Source organism: Sarcophilus harrisii, chromosome 1 (assembly GCF_902635505.1).
Source record: "Sarcophilus harrisii chromosome 1, mSarHar1.11, whole genome shotgun sequence".
NCBI classification, from domain to species: domain Eukaryota; kingdom Metazoa; phylum Chordata; class Mammalia; order Dasyuromorphia; family Dasyuridae; genus Sarcophilus; species Sarcophilus harrisii.
Window position 1 is genome coordinate 659,212,085 of NC_045426.1, and position 25,023 is coordinate 659,237,107.

The 25,023-nt window shown below is 37.9% G+C and overlaps 1 protein-coding gene across 2 annotated transcripts in view; it reads left to right on the forward strand.

Annotated features, from left to right (window-relative positions):
* LOC100922197 (cytochrome P450 4F2-like) overlaps positions 1–25,023 on the forward strand; it is a 65,080-nt gene that overhangs the window by 8,686 nt on the left and 31,371 nt on the right. Inside the window, exon 1 of one of the 2 annotated variants that reach the window (XM_031947940.1) lies at positions 910–1,086. The exons of the other annotated variant lie outside the window; for it this stretch is intronic. The gene's annotated coding sequence lies outside the window, so the exon portion shown is untranslated. Of the gene's footprint in view, positions 1–909; positions 1,087–25,023 lie in introns of those variants that run through there. 2 annotated transcript variants of the gene reach the window in all.

A 25,023-nucleotide genomic window follows, 5' to 3' on the forward strand; every position in this document is an offset into this window, starting at 1 on the left:
GAAAAGAAGGTGAAAACAGTATACTTTGATCCACATTGAGTCTCTATAATTCTTTGGATGTAGATAGTATTTTCCATACCAAGTGTATTGGAATTGTCTTGGATCACTGAGTTGTTGAGAGGAGCTCAGCCTGTCTTGGTTGATCATTGCACAATCTTACTGTTATTATGTACAATATCCCCCTACTTCTGCTCACTTCACTCAGCATCTATTGATGTAAATCTTTCCAGGCTTTTCTGAAATCAATCTGCTCATAATTTCTTATAGCACAAAAATATTCCATTAAATTCAAATACCCCAATTTATTCAGCCATTCCTCAATTGATGGGCATCCACTCAGTTTCTAATTCCTTGCCAATACAAAAAGGGCTGCTACAAACATTTTTGCACATGAGAATCCTTTTCTCTATTTTAAGATCTCTTTGGGATACAGATCCTTTGCTGGATCAAAGGGTATGTAGAGTTTTGTCACCCTTTATACTTCCAAAACACTCTTCAGAATGGCTGGATCATGAATTCAACTCTCCTTGATTCCAGGTCCAGCTCTAACTACTGTATCACCCAGAGGAAAGGATGAAAAGGAGAAGAGAGGAGAAAGAGATGAGTGGTGGGAAGGGAAGGGGAAGTAGGGAGCACACCCTATTGGGACAGTTAGGATGAAGGAGCTTGGCTCTGGGGGAGGGGTTGTATTTATATCTCTCTAACCAGGATAGGGTAGTTGGGAAAGGGAACAGAAGGGGAGGAGTAGCAAGGTAACTCTTAGGACAGGGAATGACCTTAGGACCTTGGCTTCTTATATTTCATAATCTTTCACCTACTGCTACCATCTGTTTTCACAGAACAAGGACAATGTCCTTAGCTCCAATCCTGCTTTAGTTCCAGTCTAGTTCAGTGGTCCTCTTGGTCTCTTGTCTGGGGGAGGGGGGGTGGGGTGGAGTCTGAGGTGTGGTTTAGAGGATATGTGGACCTTTATTTTTGGCTTTGGCTCACAGTGAGGAGCTGGTGGCATCCAAACAAGAAGAGAGGGTGACTTTGATTTTCCAGAACTACCCTTCTCAAAGACAGAGGGAGACAGAAAGAGAACAGGTACTTAAAAAAAAAACCAAAAGGAACTTTGGTTCTCTTCCCTCCTTTTTTTTCTTTCTTTTATTTTTCCCTCCTTCCTTCTTTCCTCCCTCCCTCCCTTCCTCCCTCCCTCCCTTCCTTCCTCCCTCCTTCCCTCTCTTTCTTCCTCCCTCCCTCCCTCCTTCCTTCCTTCCTCCTTCCCTCCTTTCCTTCTCTCCTTCCTTCCTTCCTTCCTTCCTTCCTTCCTTCCTCCTCTCCTCCTCCCTTCCTTCCTTCCTTCCTCCCTCCCTCCCTTCCTCCCTTCCTTCTTTCCTCCCTCCCTCCCTTCCTCCCTCCCTCCCTTCCTTCCTCCCTCCTTCCCTCTCTTTCTTCCTCCCTCCCTCCCTCCTTCCTTCCTTCCTCCTTCCCTCCTTTCCTTCTCTCCTTCCTTCCTTCCTTCCTTCCTTCCTTCCTTCCTTCCTTCTTTCCCTCATTCATTCATTCATTCTTTTCTTTATTCATTTCTTCCTTTCTTTCTTAAATCCTGAATATTAATGTCATGATACAGCTTAGAGTTGTAGAGGGAACTGCTCTAGATTGTTGCAGGGAGAATAAGACTGGGTATGAATAAGAGTATAGGAAACTGGGATGAGGAAAAGATAGAGGTGAGACCTAGAAAAAGACTGGAGAGAAGGTTGGCGGGGAAACAGGGGAGGGAGGAATTGGAGGGAAATTGGAAGTTGGACAAAACTGGGCACAGGGAATTTTTATTACAAACAGACTTGACTGAAATTTGGGATAATCTAATTGTCCTGAGTTATCTGGCCTTCATGCATTAAAGGGTGTTTTATCTTCTGCCATTGACATGGGTCAACTGTGCTGAAAGACCCTATATCTTTTTTTTTTTTTTTCAGAAGAAAAATGGCCTTACCAGGACTAGTATTTCTGGGCACCAATGGATGTTAATGCTAATGGGAAATTTTTTCTGTGACATTGTTTACCTTTTGGTCATATTGGCTGGGAAACTGACTGAGCAGGGGTTCCATGCTACTTGGTGGGCTCTGGTGACAGTGAATGTGAGGTGGGGTGATGGGTGCCAAACTTAGGGAATGGATGTTGGAATTGGGTAAAAAGGTAAAAAGATAGAGCTCTGTCACTGTAGGAAGCAGAGATAATAGCTTTGGAAATCAGTCCAAAAAGGATGTCTGGAGGAAGTATAGGGATTCTGAGAAAGAAGGAGGGAACTGAGGCCAGTTAAAGACCAAATCCCACTTGATTTTGACAGGCTTTCTTTTTTTTTCCTACCATATCTCTGTGTTCCACATTTTGTTGTTTCCAAATTTGTTATTATATTCTTTCCCTTTCTCACTGCCTTGAGCACCCACCTAGGTCTTTCAAAAAGTTTTCTAGAATCAAAATTCAACAACATAAAGATTTCCAAATATCAACCAATTAATCAGAAATCATTTTAAAGTGCTTACTATTTGTTGTTAATGTACTAAGTAATACAAATACAAAAGTGAAGCCATCCCTGTTTTCAAAGAGCTTTTATTTTAATAGGGAAACAGCCTGTACTTATAAAGGTCTATACAAAACAGGCACAGGTAACCTTAGGGATATAACACTAGGGCCTGGGTATCTAGGAAAGACCTCATGCAGAAAATCACAATTATACTGAATCTTGGAAGATACCAGGGTTTCTGAGATAAGAGATAAGCAGGTAGAGTGTTCTGGGCATGGATGATAGAGTGCAAAAGGATGGAGGCAGGAGATGGAGTCATATCAGTGAACCAATAAATCTACAGATCAACATTTATGAAACACCTACTATGTGTCAGGCACTGTGCTAAGCATTCCTCATATATGAAGATCAGTAAGAAGGCAGTTTTCATCTATAGACCATAGTGTGGAGGGCAAAGTGGAGCATAAGAGATTAGAAAGGGTATAGGTTGTGAAGAAGTTTAAATGCTAAACAGAAGAGTTTATTTGGGATCCTAATGGTTTTAAGAAGCCACTGGACTTTATCAAATGCTGCCAGGTCTAACGCAGAACAGTGATTCAGAATTGGAATTACATGAGACATTCATGGATCACAACATGCAATAAGATGAATTTAATAATTACAAAAGATAAAAATTATAAAATTCCTGGTTGAAAAGGCAGGATATTAATTCAGGTAAAAGGCTATTTCTTCCTGCCTCTATCTTTATCTTATCAGTTGGACTTAGTAGGTCACCATGGTAACTGGACACACAGTTCTTAAAGGTATTCCTCCAGGGCAATGAGAATAATGCTGAAATGTGCAGTCTCACAAGCTAGAACTTTATGCTTCAGGCAGCAAGGAAGCCAAATAGCATCTCCACTCCCTTAAGAATCAACCTATCTTATATAAAACAGGTGTTTCTCTTACTACAATCCATTCCTTAGCAGTGAGGTCCTAATGTTGTTCCAGAGAATTTTCTTTTTTAATAATAAGACTATTGTCTTAAAATATCTCAGATCTTCTAAGCAGTATTGGAAGAGAAACTAAATGTAAACAATAAAAGCCAAATAAAAGGTCCTTTAAAAAATACAATCAACATAGGGGATATAATGTCAGATCATTTCAAAGTAAGGTTTAAATAATCACTATGACCAGGAGAGACACCAGGAATATCAGATCCATATATGGCACAAAATGTGCCATCAAGAACCATCAAGAATCTCTATCACAGGTCCAAATCATCCATAGTAAGGTATCTGCAATTCTTGCAATCTTAGAGTTTGTGTTAATACTAGTATTCACTTTAACCCACCCATCAACTCAGTGTTCCTGAATACAAAACCTATTCTTTTTGGGGCTCCTTATCAGGAAGGATGATGCTAAACTCTGGGTTGAATGAAGATTTCTTCTTAATTTCAACCAAAGACTCAAGATTACTAACAAGTATGCTAAAGAATCTCTTTTCTTCCCAGTGAATCCCACACACACCATGATTTTTAGCTTTTTTTTTTTTTTGAGAGGCAGTTAAGGTTGTGACTTCCCCAGGATTACACAGTTAGGAAGTGTTAAGTATGTAAAGCTAGATTTGAACTCAGATCCTCCTGACTCCAGGGGCAGTGCTCTATTCATTGTGCTTTCCCAGAATTTGCCAGAATCTCCCGGATGAATTCATTAACTATTCATAGCTGCTCCATACTATTTAAAATTTTTTTTTATTATTATTTTTTATTATAGCTTTTTATTTAGAAGTTATATGCATGGGTAATTTTATAGTATTGACAATTGCCAAACCTTTTGTTCCAATTTTTCCCCTCCTTTTCTCCAACCCCTCCTCCAGATGGCAGGTTGACCAATACATGTTAAATATGTTAAAGTATAAATTAAATAAAAAATAAGTATACATGTCCAAACGGTTATTTTGTTGTACAAAAAGAATCAGACTCTGAAATAGTGTATGATTAGCCTGTGAAGGAAATAAAAAATGCAGATGGACAAAATTAGAGGGATTGGGAATTCTGTGTAGTGGTTGATAGTCATCTCCCAGAGTTCTTTCACTGGGTGTAGCTGCTTCCATTTGCCTCATTCTAGTTTTCAATGTGTTATTTTCTTCAGTTAACTTTTCTATCTCCTCTTTAATTTGATTAATTCTATTTTTCAAGGTGTTGTTTTCTTCAATGAATTTTTTGTATTTGCATTTGCATTTTTTCATTTGTATTCTTCATTTGCATTTTATATTTTTTAAGGAATTTTTTCTTCAATTTTTTCCTTCCTTTTCCAAATTGTTGATTCTCTCCTGCTTACCTATCATTTCTTTTTTTATTTTTTTTCTTCTACCTCTCATATTCTTTTAAAAATCTTTTATGAACGCTTCCAAGAAACCTCTTAGGGCCTGAGATCAATTCATATCACTCTCTGAGATTTTTCCTATGGACATTTTGTCCTAAGCTGAGTTGGTATTTTGGTCTTTCCTGCTACTGTAATAGCTTTCTATTATTATGTTTCTTGCTCATTTTCTTTTCTTCCTTTATTTTCCTCTTTTGTGCCTTTTGTGGTCTATCTCTGCTCTTGGGGTAATAATGAAATTGTCGCAAGATTCCCCTGCAGCTCTGAGCCTTGGCTTTAGGCACAAGATTCCTTATATTTGGTGTCTTGCTCACAGTAGGGGGTAACTCTCCCTGCTCTCTCCAAAAAATAACATGGTTTCCTAGAATTTGCCTTCTGAGCTAGGACTGGAGGCTGCCCTACTAGTTTGCTCCACTACACAGTTGATCTGCTGTGATTAAGATCCTTTCACTGGCTTTCCTGGACTCCTGAGCTGGGCTAAATACCTCTTTCACCCCAGTGAGACTGACTTTTCTTGAAATCATTCTAAACTATCTTGAATTGAAGAGTGGTTTCATTCTGTCAGACTCTGTTCAGAGACTTGATTTCATGTGATTTTCAAGGGAAACTGGCGTAATGTCCAGGTTAGCTCTCTGGGGGGCCTCAGGATTAATCAGAGTCAGGATCAAAGTCCTTGGTCTTTAGGAGGAGAAGGAGGCAAGCTGGCTCATCAAAGATGGATCCTGGACTCTGGAGTCTGGAGCCTGAAGTCTTCCCTGGTGAATATGCTGCGGCAGAGAGAGACTCTGATTCTCTCCCTTAGCCCTCCAATCCTTTCCTACCATTACCTCACCACAACACATTCAGCAGGTGCCAATTGTGAGGAGAGCCATCACATCACCGTATCATCTAAGTATATGTTTATAGAACCATTATCTCAAATTGAGTAGGTACTTAGCCTTAAATACTTTGCTGTCTTAGATTCAAGTCTACCTTTTCAGAGTTCCAGCTCTCTGCAATCTTCCTGCCCTCTACATCTCCCGCTTTCTTTTGTTTTAGAACACATGTGGTCATGCCCTCCCTGACTTCTCAGGAAGATGAGAACCCCAAAAAGTAGATGATCACGCCCTCCTGACTTCTCAAGAAGAGAGATGAAAATACCAAAGGGAAGTGGGGAGTCAAACCAGATATTGTTAGTGGGTTTCTGGGCTGAAGGGTTTTACTAGAAACATGTATGCACAAACACAGCATGGGAGGTATTACATAAGCACATAGCAATAAAGCACAGGTTATTAGTGATGACTCTCCCCACAACCAGTGCAGGCTCAATGTGGTGTAACAAACATGAATTGTACATGCAAGTAGTGATATAATAAACAATATAAATCAACATGGTATTGTAAAAGATTTCCAGAAGTCCTAGAAGGAGGGTATGTCAACAACAATCATACAAGCACCTTCTTCAGCAGCCAAGAGATAGTCCAAAACCAATCTATTGTCCATTGCTTCACGGGTCAGGGAATCCAATGATCCCTCCAAATTTTTGAAGTCCTGCAATTGTCTTATTATGTGTTAGGTAATCCAACGATTCCTATAGATGTTGAAACCCTGCAACAGTCTTATCATGTCTCAGGTAATCCAACGATTCCTATAGATGTTGAAATCCTGCAACAGTCTTATCATGTCTCAGGGAATCCAATGATTCCTGAGGGTTTTCAAGTCCTACAGTAATCTTATCAAATTGGGAGAGCTTGAAACTGGGCTTCACTTTGTCATCTTCTTGGACTTTCAATAATGTTAAATTCATCATGGTCAGATTCAATGGCATAGGAAGAAGCACAAGGGAAAAAAACAAACAAACTATTTTTTTAAAGACCTTTGATGGTTGCTGCAGGATTGGCCCATTTAATTGCAGTGCTATCTCACATCCTGAATAGGTATTGAGTAGGTACTACATCAGCTACGTTAATGGCAAACTTCTTCTTCTGAGATGGAGGAGGAGGGTTGACATAATTTGCCAGAGGCAAAGATCATAAGGAATCATACCATATTGATATGATATTATCATACCATATTGATGTTTCTAAATTTTATTTTTTCTTAATCAACCAAATGAAGCAATCAACCAATCAACTAAAACCTGTCTTCTCTCCTACCTTCCCTCAACTGAACAAAGGGAAAAAAAAAAAAACTCTTTTAAACAAATATGGATAGTTAAACAAAAGCAGAATTTTGAATATATATACATAATGGCTTGAAGAGTTTTGTTGAATAGAAATAGGTGCATTATTTTGACTTAATGGGATCATATAGTCTCACATCACCACAGCATAGCATCCCCCTATATCCAGATTGATGATGGAGTCATTCCATTTATGACATTCTCTTAAGGGCATCAACTGGATCATTTAATTCAACAGAGGATATATGATGTTCTTACTGGGCATTAGCATGCCCTCTAAACAACTGTATGCAGTAGGAGACAGCAATAAAATTCTTCCACTGTTCCCAACATTAAAGAACAGAACCTTTATTTGTCTACTGCTGTTCTCTCCAGGCCTAGACAACTTAGATTCTAATCACTACTCAGGAATTAGTCTAAAAACAAATCTTTTCTTTTTCCATTCTATCCCTCAAAGCTCTCTCACATGCTATCCTTGGAGCCTGGACCATTGGAAAAACCTGCCAGAATACTTTTCTTACTGTATCAATAGCTAAGGTTCACTGATGTATACTTCTCTCATAACAGGGAGAACTATCAGAGCTCCACTTTAGCGTTTTTAAGGCTACAACTTATTCCATACTTTACTCAGAAAGAAAGAACTGGTGAGAAACTTGGTAAATAGGGACCATCAAAATACCCAAGTGGAAAAATTGGTGAAAGAAATACAAATATGTGTACAAGAGAGGTGGAATGTGGATTAGGATGATTTAAACAAATATGAATTTCAGAGCAGTTGGTGGAATTTTAGGAATAGGGACATGAAAACCCTTTCTAATGTTGCTTTCCTTTATAAACACATTTTTCCTGACTCTGCAAGTTTTAACTTTAGCTAAATAGTCTAATTAGCCTCTGTGGTTCCTTATTTGATTTCAGATCATTACAGATGATATCCAGAACCACCCAGGTTCTTCCCGTCTTCTGCATTCCATTTTGACTTCTTGCTTTATTTCTTCCAAATACTCTTGTAGTCTTTGCCATCAAGGCTTTCTCCTCCCACCCCCAAGGTCCTGCTTTTAGTTGTTGTAGAATCATTCTTTTATTCTAGGTTTTCTTCTTAAATTACTATTGATCCATAAGATTTCCTAGCATTCAGTATTTGATTCTTACAACAACCCTGGAAAGTAGGGGGTAATAGTATCCTCATTTTACAATCAAGGAAACTTAGACAAACAGAAATTAAATGACTTGCTCAGGGTCACATATTTAGCACATGTCTGAGGTTAGATTTGAACTCAGGTGTTTCTGATGCCAGGCCAGGCTCTTTTCTCTTTTCTTTCTCTCTCTCTCTCTCTCTCTCTCTCTCTCTCTCTCTCTCTCTCTCTCTCTCTTCTCTTTATCAGATTTCCCATTTCTGGCTCACCATATTTGCTCTGTCTTTCTCAGTTCACAGATAGCAGAAGCAAAGAGATCATGATCAATGCTACATATAAGCATTGATTATGATCCAATAAAGGAGTTAGAAGGAGCAGACAAGAAGGAGAGTCAAGGGAGACCAGTGTTATGAAAATTCAGAGAAAAGTATATTGAAGAACTCAAGCCTAACAATGTTAAATGCTTCAGAGCAGTTAAGAAGGATAGGGATTGCAGAAAAAGCCATTAGATTTGGCAATTAGATTATTGCCCAACTCTCAGAATCTGTGACCTTATAAATTGGAAAAGGTGAAAGACATACAAATGTGAGTACAGGATAGGTGGAGTGTGGATTGAGATGATTCAAGCAAATTAGAATTTCTGAGCTGTTGGAATTTTAGGAATAGGGACATGAAAACCCTTTCTAGTTCTGCTTTCCATTATAAACACGTTTCCCCACCTCCTTCCCCCCGAGACTATGAGCTATAACTTTAACTAAATTCTTTCAGTAGTAAATTACTTGGCAAAACAGAAGATGCCTGAATCAAGTTTGAACCTAAGGGAACATACTAGTTCACAGTTTTAAAGAAAACACAAAAATAATGGCAGAAATGACTTTCAGGACAATTCAGTTAAAAAATATAAAACGTATTTCCTCCAATGATCATACTACACTCTGAAGTGACAGAGTATACCTATATCAATGATCTATGGCATATTGTGATTTGCTTCCCTCTAGGAAAAAAATTTGATCAGATGAAAAGCTTGGCAATTTACCCAGTTGGTAATTTGTTTGATGTTCTAAAGGTAAGACTTTTCAAGTCTAATTGTAGAGGCAGGTAGGTGGGGGAAAATTGTTGGACCTAGAGATAGGAATATCCAACTTCAAATCTGGCTTCAGACACTTAACAAGCTGTCAGATGAGGGGCAAGTCACTTAATCATGGTCAGCCTCAGTTTCCTTATTTGTAAAATGGGGATAATAGTAGCAGCTACCTCCCAGAGTTGTAAGGACACAAGAATATAAAATATTTCTTAAGTGCTTTGTAAACCTTAAGGCATTATATAAATATTAGCCATGATGATGATGATGATGTTAAAGTCAAGGTACTCTTTCTAAGTTTTACTTGCGAAGATATATTTTTGCAAAAGAGTATAATCAGGAAATTTGAAAACAAAAGTGAGATCATAATAACTTTAGACAGAGGTTTTACTTGAGTGTTATGGTCAGAAGCTGGAGCCATGATGGAGTTTGAAAATAAGAGTAGAGAAAATGGAGGCAGAGAGTATAGATAGCTTATACAAGGATTTTGGCTAAGAAAGGGGGGAAAGAGAGAAGACAATAGTTTTTGAGAATGGTAAGTAGAGTTTACTGAGATTTTTTTTTAAAGGATAGGTGACAATTGTATTTGGGGACAGCAGAAAAAGAACCAGGAGAGAGAGAGAGAGAGAGAGAGAGAGAGAGACAGATTAAAGATGAGGAAGATGAAAAAGAGAGTGAATCAAAGTCAAACTCATTGGCCTAAGAGTTTACTATCTTGTTTTATCTTTCAGAAACCAGGCCCTATATCCTTTCTCCTATTCCCCCATTCATTCATTCAAAGTGTAGCTAGACACAAACGAGGAAAACAAAAAATGTTTGTAGTAGCTCTTTTTTGTAGTAGAAATTGAGTGGATGTCCACCAATAGGGGAATGACTCTTTCTCATTCTCTCTGCTTCTGTCTCCATCTTTTTCAGTTTATCTATTTCTTTCTATCTGACTCTGGCTCTTTCTGTGTCTGTGCCTGTCTATCTGTTTATCTGCCTCTCTCTCTCTCTCTGTCTCTCTCGCTCTTGCTCTCGCTCTCGCTCTTGCTCTCTCTCTTCTCTTTATCAGATTTCCATTTCTGGCTCACCATATTTGCTCTGTCTTTCTCAGTTCACAGATAGCAGAAGCAAAATGAGGGTTGAAGAGTTCATCCCATTCACCATCATTCATCACTGTCTTCCCTCCCTCCCTTCCTGAGAAGTAGTTTTATCTCTCCTTTGATCCTCCTTTTGCCTGTAATCCAGTTCCAAAAGCTCTCATTTATTATCCTTATTGTTATCAACAGCTATGGTTCATTCTGGGCTTTGGTAATATACTATTGGCACTATTTTGAAAGTTGTGTCACACTCTTGTAGTCATCCTTGGTTACTTATTTTTGCTTCCCATTTCTCCAGGTGCTTTTGAAAAATTTGATTTGGTGGATAAGCAGCCACATCAGTCATGTATATAGTTGCCATTTTCCTCTTCAGAATAATCTCTGCCTGTGCTTTAGTCCTCAGTTGTCTCTCTGTATTCCAATTTATCCTACAGTCAGGCACTAAAATGCTTTTCCTAAAACACAAGTCTGGTCATGATGCCTTCTTTTCTGAATCTCTCTCCCTTTCTAGAAGGCAATTCTTTATAACAAAGCATTAAAAAAAAATCAGTTCAGTATAACTAATACAATTAATAATGTATGCTCCCTCCCAGGAGTTCTCAAACTTTTAAAATAGGGGGCCAGTTCACTGTCCCTCAGACTGTTGGAGGGCCGGACTATAGTAAAAACAAAACTTTGTTTTGTGGGCCTTTAAATAAACTTCATAGCCCTGGGTGAGGGGGATAATCATCCTCAGCTGCCACATCTGGCCCGAGGGCCGTAGTTTGAGGACCCCTGTAATACATCAACCTCCTCTGATAAAGAGAAGGGAGAAGGGAATAAACATTTATATAGAGCATTTACTATGTATCAATCATTGGGCTGTGCTTCTTATAAATATTTCATTTGATCCTCGCAACAATGCTAGGAGAAAAATGCTGTTATCCCTATTTTTCAGTGGAGGAAACAGAGGTAATCAGGGATTAAGTGACTTGCCCTAGATCACACAGCCAGTAAGTCCCTGATTCCAGCCTGTATCCTCTGTAACCCCAACTGTCTCATGACAGTTTATACAGTGTTCCATGTTTATAGTCCCCTATATCTGCAAAGAAGGGAGGAAAACATCCCCTCCTTTATCCTGAAATTGTTTTAATGTGGCCCAAATTTGCATTAGTTTGTTGCCACATAACTTTTTATAGTGAATCATAATTTATTCATGTGATATCATATTAAGGATCATGCTTAAGTGTGAAGGGGCAGATCAATTCTCCTAAAGTCTCCAAAACTGTGAATCATAACTCTTGAAGGAGTTGCAAAATAGTCCTTACTGACGCAGATGTTGCTTGTGGATTGGGAATGAAATAAATTGGAGAAAGAGGAAAGAGGAGAGAGCTCAGAGAACAGCAACTGCCTCTTAGTCTCCTTGTATCATCATCATCCTTTCACATGAAGAGATCCATTCTATAGGTCTGAGTTAGACCTCAAGCAGCCACTGGCAGGTGGCTCCCGCATCACAACAAAATGATATTATATTAAGCTTCTCTTTCATTATTCCCTTCCTCCTAAAAACTTTTTAAGGGACACTACTGTCTAACCATACTTCCCTTATCTTGCATCCATTAAGCTGATTTTTAAAAATTCAAGCGTGGGATATATTTATTGGTCATGTAACATGTGCATATCCACATGCATTGCCTAAATAAATGGCTTATGGGGGAAGCACTGATAGATATCTCTGGAATGTAGTTTATCTCTCTCCAAGGAAGACTTTGATTCCTGCCTAAAGGAGAGCTGGAGGAAGGGCCATGAAGCTGGCTGTTGGCTTTTCTATTCTTCTTTGAGAGAAGAGATACAGACTAGATATGTCTATCTTCCCTCCCTCCCACTCAAATGGATAACTTAAAGGTGGAAATTCATCAAAATCCCACTAGTTTCCCTGGTTGGTTTCCCATAAAAAGGAAGGAATTCCAAGTTTATACCTGGAGGCTTGATTCTTTCTCTTCAAATGCTATGTTATATAAAAAACCATCACAAATAGTGAATGGTAAGCAAATCTATTTCTCTAAGTAGATTTCAAACAGAAATTGGAGAAATTCTACAGTTAATAATAATACCAAAAAACACATATGAATAAGTAAGATTTTTACATGGGTGTGAGCTGAGCTTTCCACCAAGAGAGAATCCTGGATTTCAGCCAAGGGAAAATTCCTTATAGTCTTTAGGGAAACAAGCTAGAAATTAGGGGTGGCTTTCTCTTGCATGTCTGCCTTCCTTGTGTCTTTCTTAGGACAGCAATGAAGAATGATTTACCTCTCCCAAATTCTCCTGTCAATTCCATTCTTTACACTGCTCTGTGAGAATTTTCTTCCCCAAACCTGGGTATACAAGCAATAGAATTTATATTTATATCTATTGAAGTTAATTTTATTAGATTCAGCCTAATGTCTAGTCTGTCATACTTCTGAATCCTAACTCTACCACCCAGTCGTTTGCAAATTGTATGACCAAACTTTCTCTGTCTTTATCTAAATCATTATAAACTCATTGATAAGTTATTGATAAAGTCATTCATAAATAACACAGGCCAAGCATAGCTGCCTGGAGTACTTTATTGGAGACCTGCTAACTTGACACTGAACCACTGCCTTCTCTTTAAGGACAGCTGTGTAATCCATTCCCTATTGCAGATCATTTCCTCACCATCTTTTTTACCCATAATAGTATGAAATAAAAAATTTTATCAAATGGTTTGCTAAAGTCTAAGTACATAAGCTATTCCACTGCTAAGCCTATATCCCCAAAGAAATGAGAGAGTAGAACATAGAACATATCTTTATTAAATATCAATATTAATAAATTAATCATTTAATAATTAATAAATATTAATATTAAATATTAACATTTAATCTCTTTAGCAAAAATACTTATAAAAATTTTTTTATGGTAGCCAAAATGTGAAAACTAAAGGGGTGTCTTCTTATTGGGGAATGGCTAAACAAATTGTAGTAAATGAATATAAAGGGACATTATTGTGTCATACGAAATGTTGAAATGGACCATTGTGGAGAAAACTAGGAAGATGTCTATGAATTAATACAGATAGAAGTGCACAGAAATAAATGGGACAATCTATAAAATGATAACTATCATAGAGAAAAGCAACTTTGAGATGCTTTAAAAAGTCTGATCAATGGAATGATAAATAACAAATCCAAAAAGAATCAAGATGAAACATGCACTTTGAATAATTGATCTGGGTGAATGAGAGAGGAACTGATTTTTGAAAGAGAGATAGGGAGACTGCAAACTCTAGGCCAGTGACCTTGATTTTAATTCATCCTCTCTTGCACTAATCTTTAATCTTTTTCTCTTTACTGGTTTCTTTCCTGCTTCTTTCCAACATAACCAATTGTTGCTTATTCTTAACCTTCATTAGATTCTATATACCATCTTCAAAGGGGCTTACCTATGAGGCAAAAAACTTAAAATGCAGAGAGATATATATGTGGCAAATATGGACTATGTAAATATATTGAGGGCTTTTTTTTTTTTTTGTATTTTCTTCACTCAAGTTGGGCAGTAAGATGGATTCATAAAAAACATTGTTAAGAAATAAAAATGATAAACTGTTAAAAAAAAACTCTAAAATCTAGTCAAACTAGATATACAATGTTTCCTTTATTTATTAGTTTAATATATGTGCCAGAAAAGAAATTAAGGCGAGTCTGGTATGACCTGTTTGTGATGAAATCATGCTAGCTCTTTTTAATTGAAACTTCTTTTTCTGTTTTTGCTGTTCCAGTTGTTTCAGTCACATCCAATTCTTCATGATCCCATTTGGAATTTTCTTGTCAAAGATACTGGAAAGTTTGCCATTTTATTTTCCAGATCATTTTACAGATGAGGAAACTGAGGAAAACAGGGTTAAATGAATTGCCCAGGATCATGCAACTAGTTAGTATCTGAGGCTAAATTTAAACTCAGGAAAATGAGACTATTTTACTCCAGATCCAGTACACTATCCACTGTGCCACTTAGCTGTCCTTATATAATGTTACTTAAAAAAAAAAAACAACAGGGGCAGCTGATTCAGGGCATTGACCCTGAAGTCAGGAGGACCTAAGTTCAAATTTGATCTGAGACAATTAATATTTATCAACTATGTGACCCTGAGCAAATCACATCCCCAATTGCCTTGCCAAGAAAAGGGGAGAGGGATGGAATTATTCTGTTCCTTTTGAATGACATATAACTTACTGGAGACATATTCCTATTCTGAATTTTATCCTATCTAACTTCAATCAGATTTGTATATATATATATACATACATATATATATATATATATATATATTTTTTTTTTTTGGCCAGGAACCTCTTTTCTCATGTCATTTATTGCCCAGATTTTGCATCTTTCTATTTGAGGTCATGGGTTTTATAATTCTGTCCCTTCTTGGATATAATCTTTTATAACTTCCTTGTCATCCCACCTGCCATTCTTTCCATGATATCTCTTTTCATCTCTGTAGTTCCAGATATTGCAGAGAGATGTGGGCATTGCTTTTTCAGTTTAAAGTCCACTTAATTAGATACATTATTATCTGGCAACTGTGTCCATTACCCATTTTACTTCTTCAAACTGCCTATGAAGGATGGGTTCAGGCTTCTGTAGTTTGAGTCCCTTGGATGATTTACTTTCGTGAGAAAATTCTGATTTCTGTGCAGTGTTTTCCTAAATCAGGGGCCCTGCTTGCTATGAAGAATCACATATCACCTTTTTCCACCATCTAAATCAATTTGATTTCTGATATATAAGCCCTATAGAACAAGGTATTAGTGTAGCATGAGCAGGCACCCCTACTCTCTACACTATCTGTGCTAGGTTCATTAGCCCAACCTGCACTCAATGCTGACAGATAAGGAGATTCCAAGAGAGGAATTGTCAACACTTCTAAAGGTTATTCTTAAGTGTTTTCTAGGTAATTCTTGTGTGGGGAAACTACTACTACACACTTCTGAGCCCCCATTGGTGTGCTTATCATTTAAACAAATTAGCCAAAATAATACTATTTATATTTACCAAATTACATTTCATTACAATTACAAAACATTTACCAAACAGTGCAAAAGTAAGAATAGTCATACCATGGTAGACCATGTATAAATCTGGGTCATTCCTACCATGCAAACAGTGTCCATCTGGAAAAATGGCACAAATGTACAAAAAGTTAGCTAAGAAGTACAGAAGGACAAGAACACATATGCCATAGAGGGAGGGGGGACAACTCATGACTCTGCATTGTAGCCTTGATGTCCTTGGTTTCTTTTGGGAATAGTTCACAAGATAAGTTATGTGTTGAGCACTGCCTCTTTACCCCTGATTGATTCCTTTGACTTGGTCTTTGGCGGGGCTTTAAGGCAATGTGATATTCTTTTGACAAAAGTTCTTCCCTATTAGTTTGGGATTTACAGAATTATTTATGTGTACTTTATTGGCTGGATTCTAAAGAGTTTCCCCATCTTAAGGCAGAGGAGGCAATAAAGGAAAGGGCATGTCAGTCTCTTTGTCTTTAGATAGCTTTTAAGCAGAGGATTCTTTTTTTTTTTTTTTTTCTAATTTATTCAGCTATTAGTAACAAAGGCAAAATCTTTTTTTCCTTAGTTATCTCCATGGGAGACAAAGCAGGCTCTAAGTTCTTTTCTTAGATCGGCTAATTTTCTATGAGTCTTCTACTCAGCCAGGCTTAGCTACTTTTGATAATCAAGAGTCAGTGTCAATTCTGAACCTTCCACTCAGTTGGGCTCAGCTAAGCTTGGCTCTCTTCAAGCTTCAGGGAGCAATCTTAATTCCTTATTCTCGGCTTTAATCTTGCTTTACTTCATGGGTCTCTGAGTGACTCCAGCCTCAAAGCCTGGGCTCCTTGTATAAAGTAACTCACTATTCTCTTAAGGTAAGAAACCAAAATCCACATTTCTGCTAGCTATAACATAGTGAATATACAATTATTCTACAAGATATCCTAGATGTTTTCAAGATTCTCATAGTGGTCATGCATAAATTAAGTTCTGGGAAATAAGGGACTTAGGGTATTTCTGTCTTAAACAAGCATCTTTTCTCTGAAAGTCTGTTTTCTGTCAGGTCCTCTCAAAACTGTCTGAATCTGTCTTCCAGTAATTTTTCTATGAGTTTTTTTTTTTTTTTTTTATTTTAAATGTCTGTATTTTGGGCTTTTTTTCCCCAAATAAAATTGTCCAGATTTGAGGGGAGCACCTATGTCTGCACTCACAAAGCTTCTTCCTGATCTGTGGTGTATACTAAACTCCTAATTGCCTAAGGCACTTTTCCATTTCTAGAACTTTTAATGAATGAGCAGGCAATCTTGGGCATCCTGAATTTAGGATACACTGTGCTGATTCATCTCAGCATATTTATTTAGAGCTTGGTGTTTCATACATATTCTGTTTTAAGAGAATCCTGAAAGACCTGTTAAGCAATGAATTGTAAAAATTCCATTGCTTAGCAGGTCTTTCAAGAACTTCTTAAACTCCTACATTTCTGAGAAGACAATTTTTCAAGAATGATCAGCAGCCTAGAAGTTCAATAATTTGTGACTTTCTGTGTATAGAAAGCTCTGGGCTGGAATTAAAAGACCTGAGTTCAAATCTGCCTTCAGATACTCAGCAGCTTTGTAACCCTGGGCAAATCAGCTATTCTGTGATTCACTTATCTCATCTGTAAAATAAAAATCATAAGAGGAGCCTACCTCCCAGAGTTGCTGTGGATAAAATGAGATAATTTGTAAAACACTTTGCAAAACTCAGGGTACTACATGTAAATGCTATTTTTCATGTTGTAAAAATATTGTGGATGCAGTAATGAATTTCTTTCCTTTCCTCAGAAGACTGTAGCAGATAATATCCAAAAATCAAATGTTGTCTTGTGTGAGATCTGCTAGTTCTCTTTTATAGCCTTTAATAAACTTCCTGGCCAGGGTTTTAGGTACTGCTTTTGCTCCTTCAGTTTGTTGCTAATATAGAATATGTCCCTTTCAGACTTTTATTGAAAGGTACAAATGCAAAGACAAATTGGAGACTTGTATACAAAATGTATTTGACTAAAATAACTTGAGAGCTGAATTTTGAGATATGAAAAGGGAAATTTTATTTGTATGTTTCTATCTGATAGTAAGTAAACTATTTTCTGGAACTGTTCTTGAATGGATTCTTTGGGAAAATCTTTTGGCATTGTGGTGAATGGGGCATTAGATTGAAGGGAAGCTCAAGAGTTCACTGCCCCTTCCTTCTAGTTTCAGTTCTCTCCAGCAAAATGCAAACTGCATTCACAAATTGTTTTCCCAGTGCTTAAACAATGCTTAAAAGCTTAATAAATATTTGTTGAATTAAATTGTTTAATTGGTCCAATGGAGTCCAATAACATATAGGCTTCAAGTAAGATCTTAGATTTGGAGAAGAAATGTGTTGTTTGGAAAGAGTATTGGACTAGAAAATCAGGAGACCTGGCTAGCATTCATTCTACCAATAGTTGGGTAGCTATGTATTTGGGGCAAGTAATTTCCTTTCCATAGAACTTTATTCCTTCATCAAAGCCTGAAGGAGTTGGTTCATATGGTCTAGGAATGAGAGAGGGAGTGAGGTTCTAACTCTGATGATCTGTGATAATTCTATAATCTGGAAATGGAAAGTTAGAATGTTTGTAGGATCTAGGTCACCTAAGAATAAAGGAATATCAGATCCTAGAATAACTGTTGTAGGTATGGCAAGTGAGGTGTCAAATGCAAAGTCAATTTATGAGTTTTATCATGAAATCAATTTCATTCATAAGCTCACAGATTTAGAGCTGGAAGAGACTTTAGACCTCATCCTATCAAACTGGCTTAATTTTTTTTGAGAGGGAACCATATTTAAAAAATACAAGTCATTAGTGCCTTTTGTTTTATACCCCAATTATTTCTTGAGGGAAATCTTCTCTCTCCCATCTTAAGATTGAATTCCTTTTCTTAACAAATAAAAATAATTAAACAAAAGCATCAGACAATGACTAATTATGATAATGTGTGCAAAACACTGAAATTCCATTCCATCCTTACTGAAGATCAGAAAAAGAAAGTTCTTTTCTCTGAAGTTCTTAGGATCATCAAATGGTTCAACTGGGTGATTATTAAATAGTAGGATTTAAGAGCTGAAAAGGAATTAAAGAAAAGGCATTAGTTAGTATCTACTTTGTGATTGTGCCCTGTGATTCATGGGATTGTTCTGCTTAATTTGCAGCTGAAACCTCTTAATTGCATTGCTTCCCTCATTAGAATATGAGCCACTTGAGAAAAAGAATTGTCCTTATTTTTATATCTTATCCCTGTGTGGGACAGTGACATTTACCCAAATTAAAATTAAAGACTCTCAAGGTAAAAAGCAAAAAAAAAAAAAAAAAAAAAAGATTTATTACAATCTCAGGAGAAAGGGCAATTCCTTTCAGATAGTGGATTTCTGGTTTGATGATTCATCAGACAATCATACCTGAATTCAAAACTCCAAATATCAGCTACAGTCCCAAGACATTTTATCTCAAATAGCAAATCTCATTAATCAAAACTTCAGGTGAATTTAGCTCTCAAGGATCACATATCCTAAATAAGTATGGACTATAATTTTACATTGATAATAGTAAGAGACTCATCCTAGAAAGTTCACAGCTTATCTTCATATTTGAGTAGATGGTTTTTAGATTCAACATTACAAATCATTTTACTTTAAGATGCTCAATATCCAATCTATAGCAAAACATGTTCAGTCATTAACCATGTTTAAAGTGACAAAGACATAGATCACTGTTCTCAGAATCTCTCTAAACAATGGGAACAGCTTTAAAATAACACAATATAATAAATTAAAACTCATATAGAATATACTGTCCTAACTTCACATTTAAGATCCTTTATCAGAATCAATATTAATAATTTTTTTTCATCTTAAAAAATGTTAATTCAACTTCCTCAAATCCAGGAGTCTCTATAAACTTTTCTGGAAATATAAATAACAGGTATAAAACCAACATTGTTAAAATTCCTCTAAGCACAATTAATCTCCCCTCCCACCAAACATTCCTAATTGCCCTGGTGCAAAGTCAATTTTAGAGGTTATAAATTGTCCTTAACAGTCCATTCTTGAGTCTCCTCAACAGGTTTTTTAATCTTGGTGTTCTCAGCCTCCAAATTGCAGTTTCAGTCATCTGTTAACATCTGGTAAGGTCTTTCCCATTCTGCTTCTTCCAAGACTTGATAAGCACCCATGCTCCTGGAACTGCAAACTCCAAAGGTCTAAGTCAACCATCCTTGCTTCTTAAGGGCTGAAAGATATGAGGACACAGCCAGTATATAATTCTTCAAAAACTTAGCCTTTGTTTCAAAAGAGGGGATTTCCCTTTCTCCTCCCAAATAAAAGTAAACCAAACAGCATCTCATATGGGGAAAGTGCCAGATCACTTCTGGAGACAGTTCTAATTCTTTAACAAAGCAAGAGACAAACATTTGGTCCAAGGCAATTTAGTCTCTAACATCAATTTAGTAATCAGTTTCTTAAGAATCTGATTCATTCTTTCCACTTTTCCTGATGAGGGCAGATGTCCAGGTGCTTGGAATTGTCATTCAATTTGCAATCCCTCTCCTTCCTCTCCTTCCTTCCTTCCTCTCCTTCCTTCCTTCCTCTCCTTCCTTCCTCTCCTTCCTCTCCTTCCTTCCTTCCTTCCTTCCTTCCTTCCTTCCTTCCTTCCTTCCTTCCTTCCTTCCTTCCTTCCCTTCCTTCCCTTCCTTCCTTCTTTCCTTCCTTCCTTCCTTCCTTTCTTTCTTTCTTTTTCTTCCTTCCTTCCTTCCTTCCTTCCTTCCTTCCTTCCTTCCTTCCTTCCTTCCTCTCCTTCCTTCCTTCCTCTCCTTCCTTCCTTCCTTCCTTCCTTCCTTCCTTCCTTCCTTCCTTCCTTCCTTCCTTCCTTCCTTCCTTCCTTCCTTCCTTCCTTCCTTCCTTCCTTCCTTCCTGCAGAGAGGCCTCTAAGAAAGCTAACCAGGCTATTTTGAAGGAGACAATAAAGGATCGAACTTTTAACAGCTGGCTGCATTTGGGGTGATTATTGATCTGAACTGAAACTAAGGCTGCCTCCAGAAGCCCCCCAAGAAACCTGCTCCTAGAGAACGATCATATTTAAGAAAAGAAGAGAACACACTCCTTCCCTCTCTCTCTCCCTTCCTTTTTCTAAGACAATTGGGGTTAAGTGAGTTGCCCAGGGTCACACAGCCAGCAATGTTAAGTGATTGAGGCCATGTTTGAACTCTGGTCCTTTCGACTTCAGGGCTGGTGCTCTATCCACTGCACCAACTAGGTGTCCACTCCTTCCCTATTATTTCTTAGGAAACCTTAGAAGTCAAGTATGTTCTATTATCAGAATCATCTAGCAATCCATACTTAGCTTCAATTTGTTTCAATGTTATTCCACTATTCCCTCTTAAGGCAGCAGAGCTCAGGGGAAAGCTTCCACCCTCCTATCAGTTCAGTATGATCAGTAAAATATCTAAGTTTTCCCACTGATGTCATTTCAGAGAATATTCTGCACCCAGATTCCCTCCCTCCACAGGGACACCTCCTCAATACCTTCTTATTTATCTTTAGACATATCACACACCTTTCAAATACAATCTGTTTTGCAATTACTCATATCCCTCTTTGTCAAATTTCCTTGCTTTTACTTCCTTGTTAAAGGGAGAAAGCAAGGAAAACCTTAAGATTCAGAATGTAGGTAATATCTAAATAACTTTGGACCAAATTTCACAAAATTTATATCCACTTGGGTTGACAAAATGTGAAAGCACAGCTCATTCAATTTTTTAAAATTGCCTAATGTGCAATTTAGCAAGCAACATAATAGCTTAAATATATTTCATCTAATTAGGAGATACAAACATGTGACTTTAGCTAAGTTACCAAGAATCAAAAATTTTTTTAAAACTTAAAACCAAATCAAATACAGATTTAAATTTCTAGAAACAATATGTCAATATCAATCCATACATATTTCTAAAATCTTATACCAGAATAAACAAATTCACAATTTTATCATGCATCAGTTAATAGGATTATCTCATATAATTTCAGATTCCAATTTAAACACACATAGACTCCAAATTTAAGGTGGCAGAAAACTGCCTTTTTTCCAAGTCCATCAATAAGGGAGGAGAACATGAAAGAAGGACTTTAAGAAACTGGTGGATTTTAGGATCCTGGGGGAGAGGGCTGGAAAAATTTGGACCCAGGTGTCCAGCTCTGTGGTTCAGTGGCTCTATGCCAGAAATGCTGAAGGGCCATGTTGAAGATATTGGGGCATCAATGCAAACCCCAGAAGAAAGTCATCCAGGGATGTGAGCCTAGCCAGGATAGATTTCAAAAGTTTCTCCATGGGAGAGAAGCATGGAAAATCCCAGAAAGGATATTTTTTGTTTCTGTTTTTTTCCCTTTTGCAGTTTTTCTATAAGCCTCAGGTTCAGGCCCTCAGAAGAATTTTAGTCATGTAAATAAGACTTTAAAATACAATAGACTAACTCAAGTTAGCTGATACAGAGACCATACCAAGTACCCTAATGATTAGTCTCAAAGCCCCTAGAATTTGCTAAAATGTGTGGGACAGGTGCTAGATTCTCCCCTTCCCCAAAGAGAAAGCATTTATTTAGTCCCTGCAGGGAGAGGACCAGACACACACTTGGGAGCCATCCCAACTCCCACCATGTGCTTGTGAACCTGACCAGCTTCCACCTTCTCAGGTTTAAATAACAAAAGACCCAAGCCCCCTCATTGGATGAACTAAAAGGAAGTAACCATCCTTGACTAAAAGTCACCAATGTTGTCTGCCTCCCATAGGTCACAGTTACTTCTTGCACTTCCTATCATCTCCTGCAATCCAAGGCCTGACTCTCTAGAGATCACATGGCACCCCCCTTCCTCTTTCTCCTCCCCCACCTCGCCTCCCCCCACCCCACCATTCAAGGCTCCATCTCCCAGCTCTGGGAACAGGGTTCATGTGACTTAGTCTCACCCTGAGAAAGCTTCATCCAATCAGTCAATCAGTCCCATTCAACGTTTTAGCAGTTTTATAACCTTAAAGATTTCTGCAGACCCAAATCAGCCAGTTCTAGGTCCACAGAAATATATCAATTAAAAAAAAAATTTTTTTATGTGACAGTTAAAAACTTTCCCATCTCAGAATTAGAACTTCCTTTTTTTCTAGCTAAAAGCTATTTGCATAAATTTAATTATGTACAAAATGAACTCTTTTAAAGCCCAAATAGCCAGTTGTAATTCAGCTGAGTCAGAGAAACACAGAAGACAAAAACACAGGCACAAGCACACACGCGCGTGTGCACACACACACATTGCTTTTCTAAATCAATCAAGCTCTTGTTCTTGGCCCCTCCTTGGGGTGGAGGATAAGAAGGTAGTTCAGAAGCTGTAACCATAGGAGCCAACCAGCGAGATATTATAGTCTCCTGTGAATTTACACCCAGCCTTTGGGGGATGACAGTTCCTCCAAGTAGGGCACTTGCCCAAACAAAACAACAGTATTTAATCCCTATAAATTTTGTTATTTCATCCCAATTCTTCCTAAAGGGCTATGTTCCTGGGACACTGGATGGTTACCTTAGATTGTTCCTTTCCCATAATTCACAGATTCTTATCCTTTGATGGAAGACTCACCTGATCTTACCAAAGGAAGAGGGGAGTACCCTTATAGACTCTTACCTCTTAGAGTTTCCCAATATCAAAGGGAAATAAGAGCCTTTTATGGACTCTAAGTGCTTAAAGTTTTACAATCCTAATCCTACTCACTCAGGTGACTCAACAGTTTTTGTCAAAGGGAAAGCCCTCTTATGATTTCTAAGAGCTTAGAGTCTCTCCTCATCTCATCAGTGTCTTGACCTCCTTGGGTTGTGCACAATTTACCTGACTAATTTCAAACTTTTCTCTGCTGGTTTATCTCCTGAGCCAAATTAATCCTTTATTTTTGCTAGCCCACTTCCATTTTTGCTTTCTCTGAGTATCTTTCTTTGGGAATTTACCTGATTGGAGCAGGAATTTCTGAGTTGAATCCAAAGGCTGGAGAATTCTCCGATGGGTGCCTGCCCAAGGATTTGGTATGGAAGGGGCCCATTAAGAACAGGAAATATCCCAGAACAAGCTTCCAAAACTTGTGGGACAGCAATTCTAACCCATATTAAAACTAGAGACTTTTAAGGTAAAAAGCAAAAAAGGACTTATTATGATCTTGCAAGAAAGGACAACTCACCATAGACAAAGTGTCAATGGAAGAATGCTGAGTGCAAACTGCACAAGATTATGTAGACCTTAACTAGAGGCCCCCAACCCCACTTCTGACTTTTTCTCTCATTGACTGAGGAGTTCTAATTTACCCTGAGCCCAGAAACAAAGAATACTAGTCAACAACACATTCTTTACTGTATTAGGTACTTAAATGCTAATGAAGAGCAGAGGGAGAAGAGGAGGGAAATGTTTGTTCATCTAAGATAACGGAATACCCGAAGCCATTAACTATAGCTCAATTTGTTATTGCAGTCTCAAGTCACAGTTAGGGAATGGGGTCGAGGCCACACTCTTATGAGAGGTCTTCACTGTTTATCCTATTCATCCCCACAATGGATTGTACATTTTAAATACTTAATAAATGCATTTCTTTCTTCCTTTCTTCCTCCATTCCCTCTCTCTCTCCCTTCTTCCCTCCCTTCCTCCTTTCTTCCCTTCCCTCTCTTCCATTTCTTCCCTTTCTCTCTCTTTCCCTCTTTTTCTCTCTCTCTCCCTCTTTCCTTCCTTCCTTCCTTCCTTCCTTCCTTCCTTCCTTCCTTCCTTCTGATGAAGAAAAGAATTGAGCGTAAAAACCCCTCTGGTTGATGTTGCAGATCCCTTGCTAAAGAATTTGCAAATCCAAAGTCTGTGGCAAAAGGGGACTTATTTACATTAAGCTTGCTAGGAAAACAGCTTTCTTAGTGGGCAAGGTCCTGTCAGGACTACTGCAAAGATGGGTTTGCACTGAGAAGAAAATATCTTCATCTGGGCAAAATCTGTTAGGACTTCTGCAAAGATGTCTGGATATGTGCTAGATATATTGGGGCTGCTTTGATCTTTGGCCCTGAGCTGGGGGGCCTAATCTCTGCATGAACCTGAGAGACTGGTTTTCAATTCAATTGAATTCAATTCAAAATTGAATGAGATTACTTATCTTGGAAGTTTCCCTTTATGGACAGAAAGGTGTGACCCTCCTAGAGGAGAGTTTGAGACCCCGAATCACCTTTCCCTCACAGATTAAGGGGACACAATTTACATCATTTCCCCACTCAAGCAGTCCCCCCAAATTCATTTGGAATAATGGGATGAAGGTCTCATCTTATATAGTTGCTCCAAGCTGACAAGGGGCATATAGCTGGCCCTACCCAATGGGCTCCGGACTGAAGAGGGGAGATGAGTGAGTTATAGGCGGCAGCAGCGTCTTGTGCTGAATGTCAGAATCAGGTCTCAGGTGATTTCAGCCTGACCAAGTGTTTGGAATTTCATGACTCAGAGTCTGGAAGAAGCAGGTCTCACAAGTATATTAAAAATACAAGGACTAAATATGAGCAAAAGAGAAAGAATAAACAAAAGTGTATTTAATAT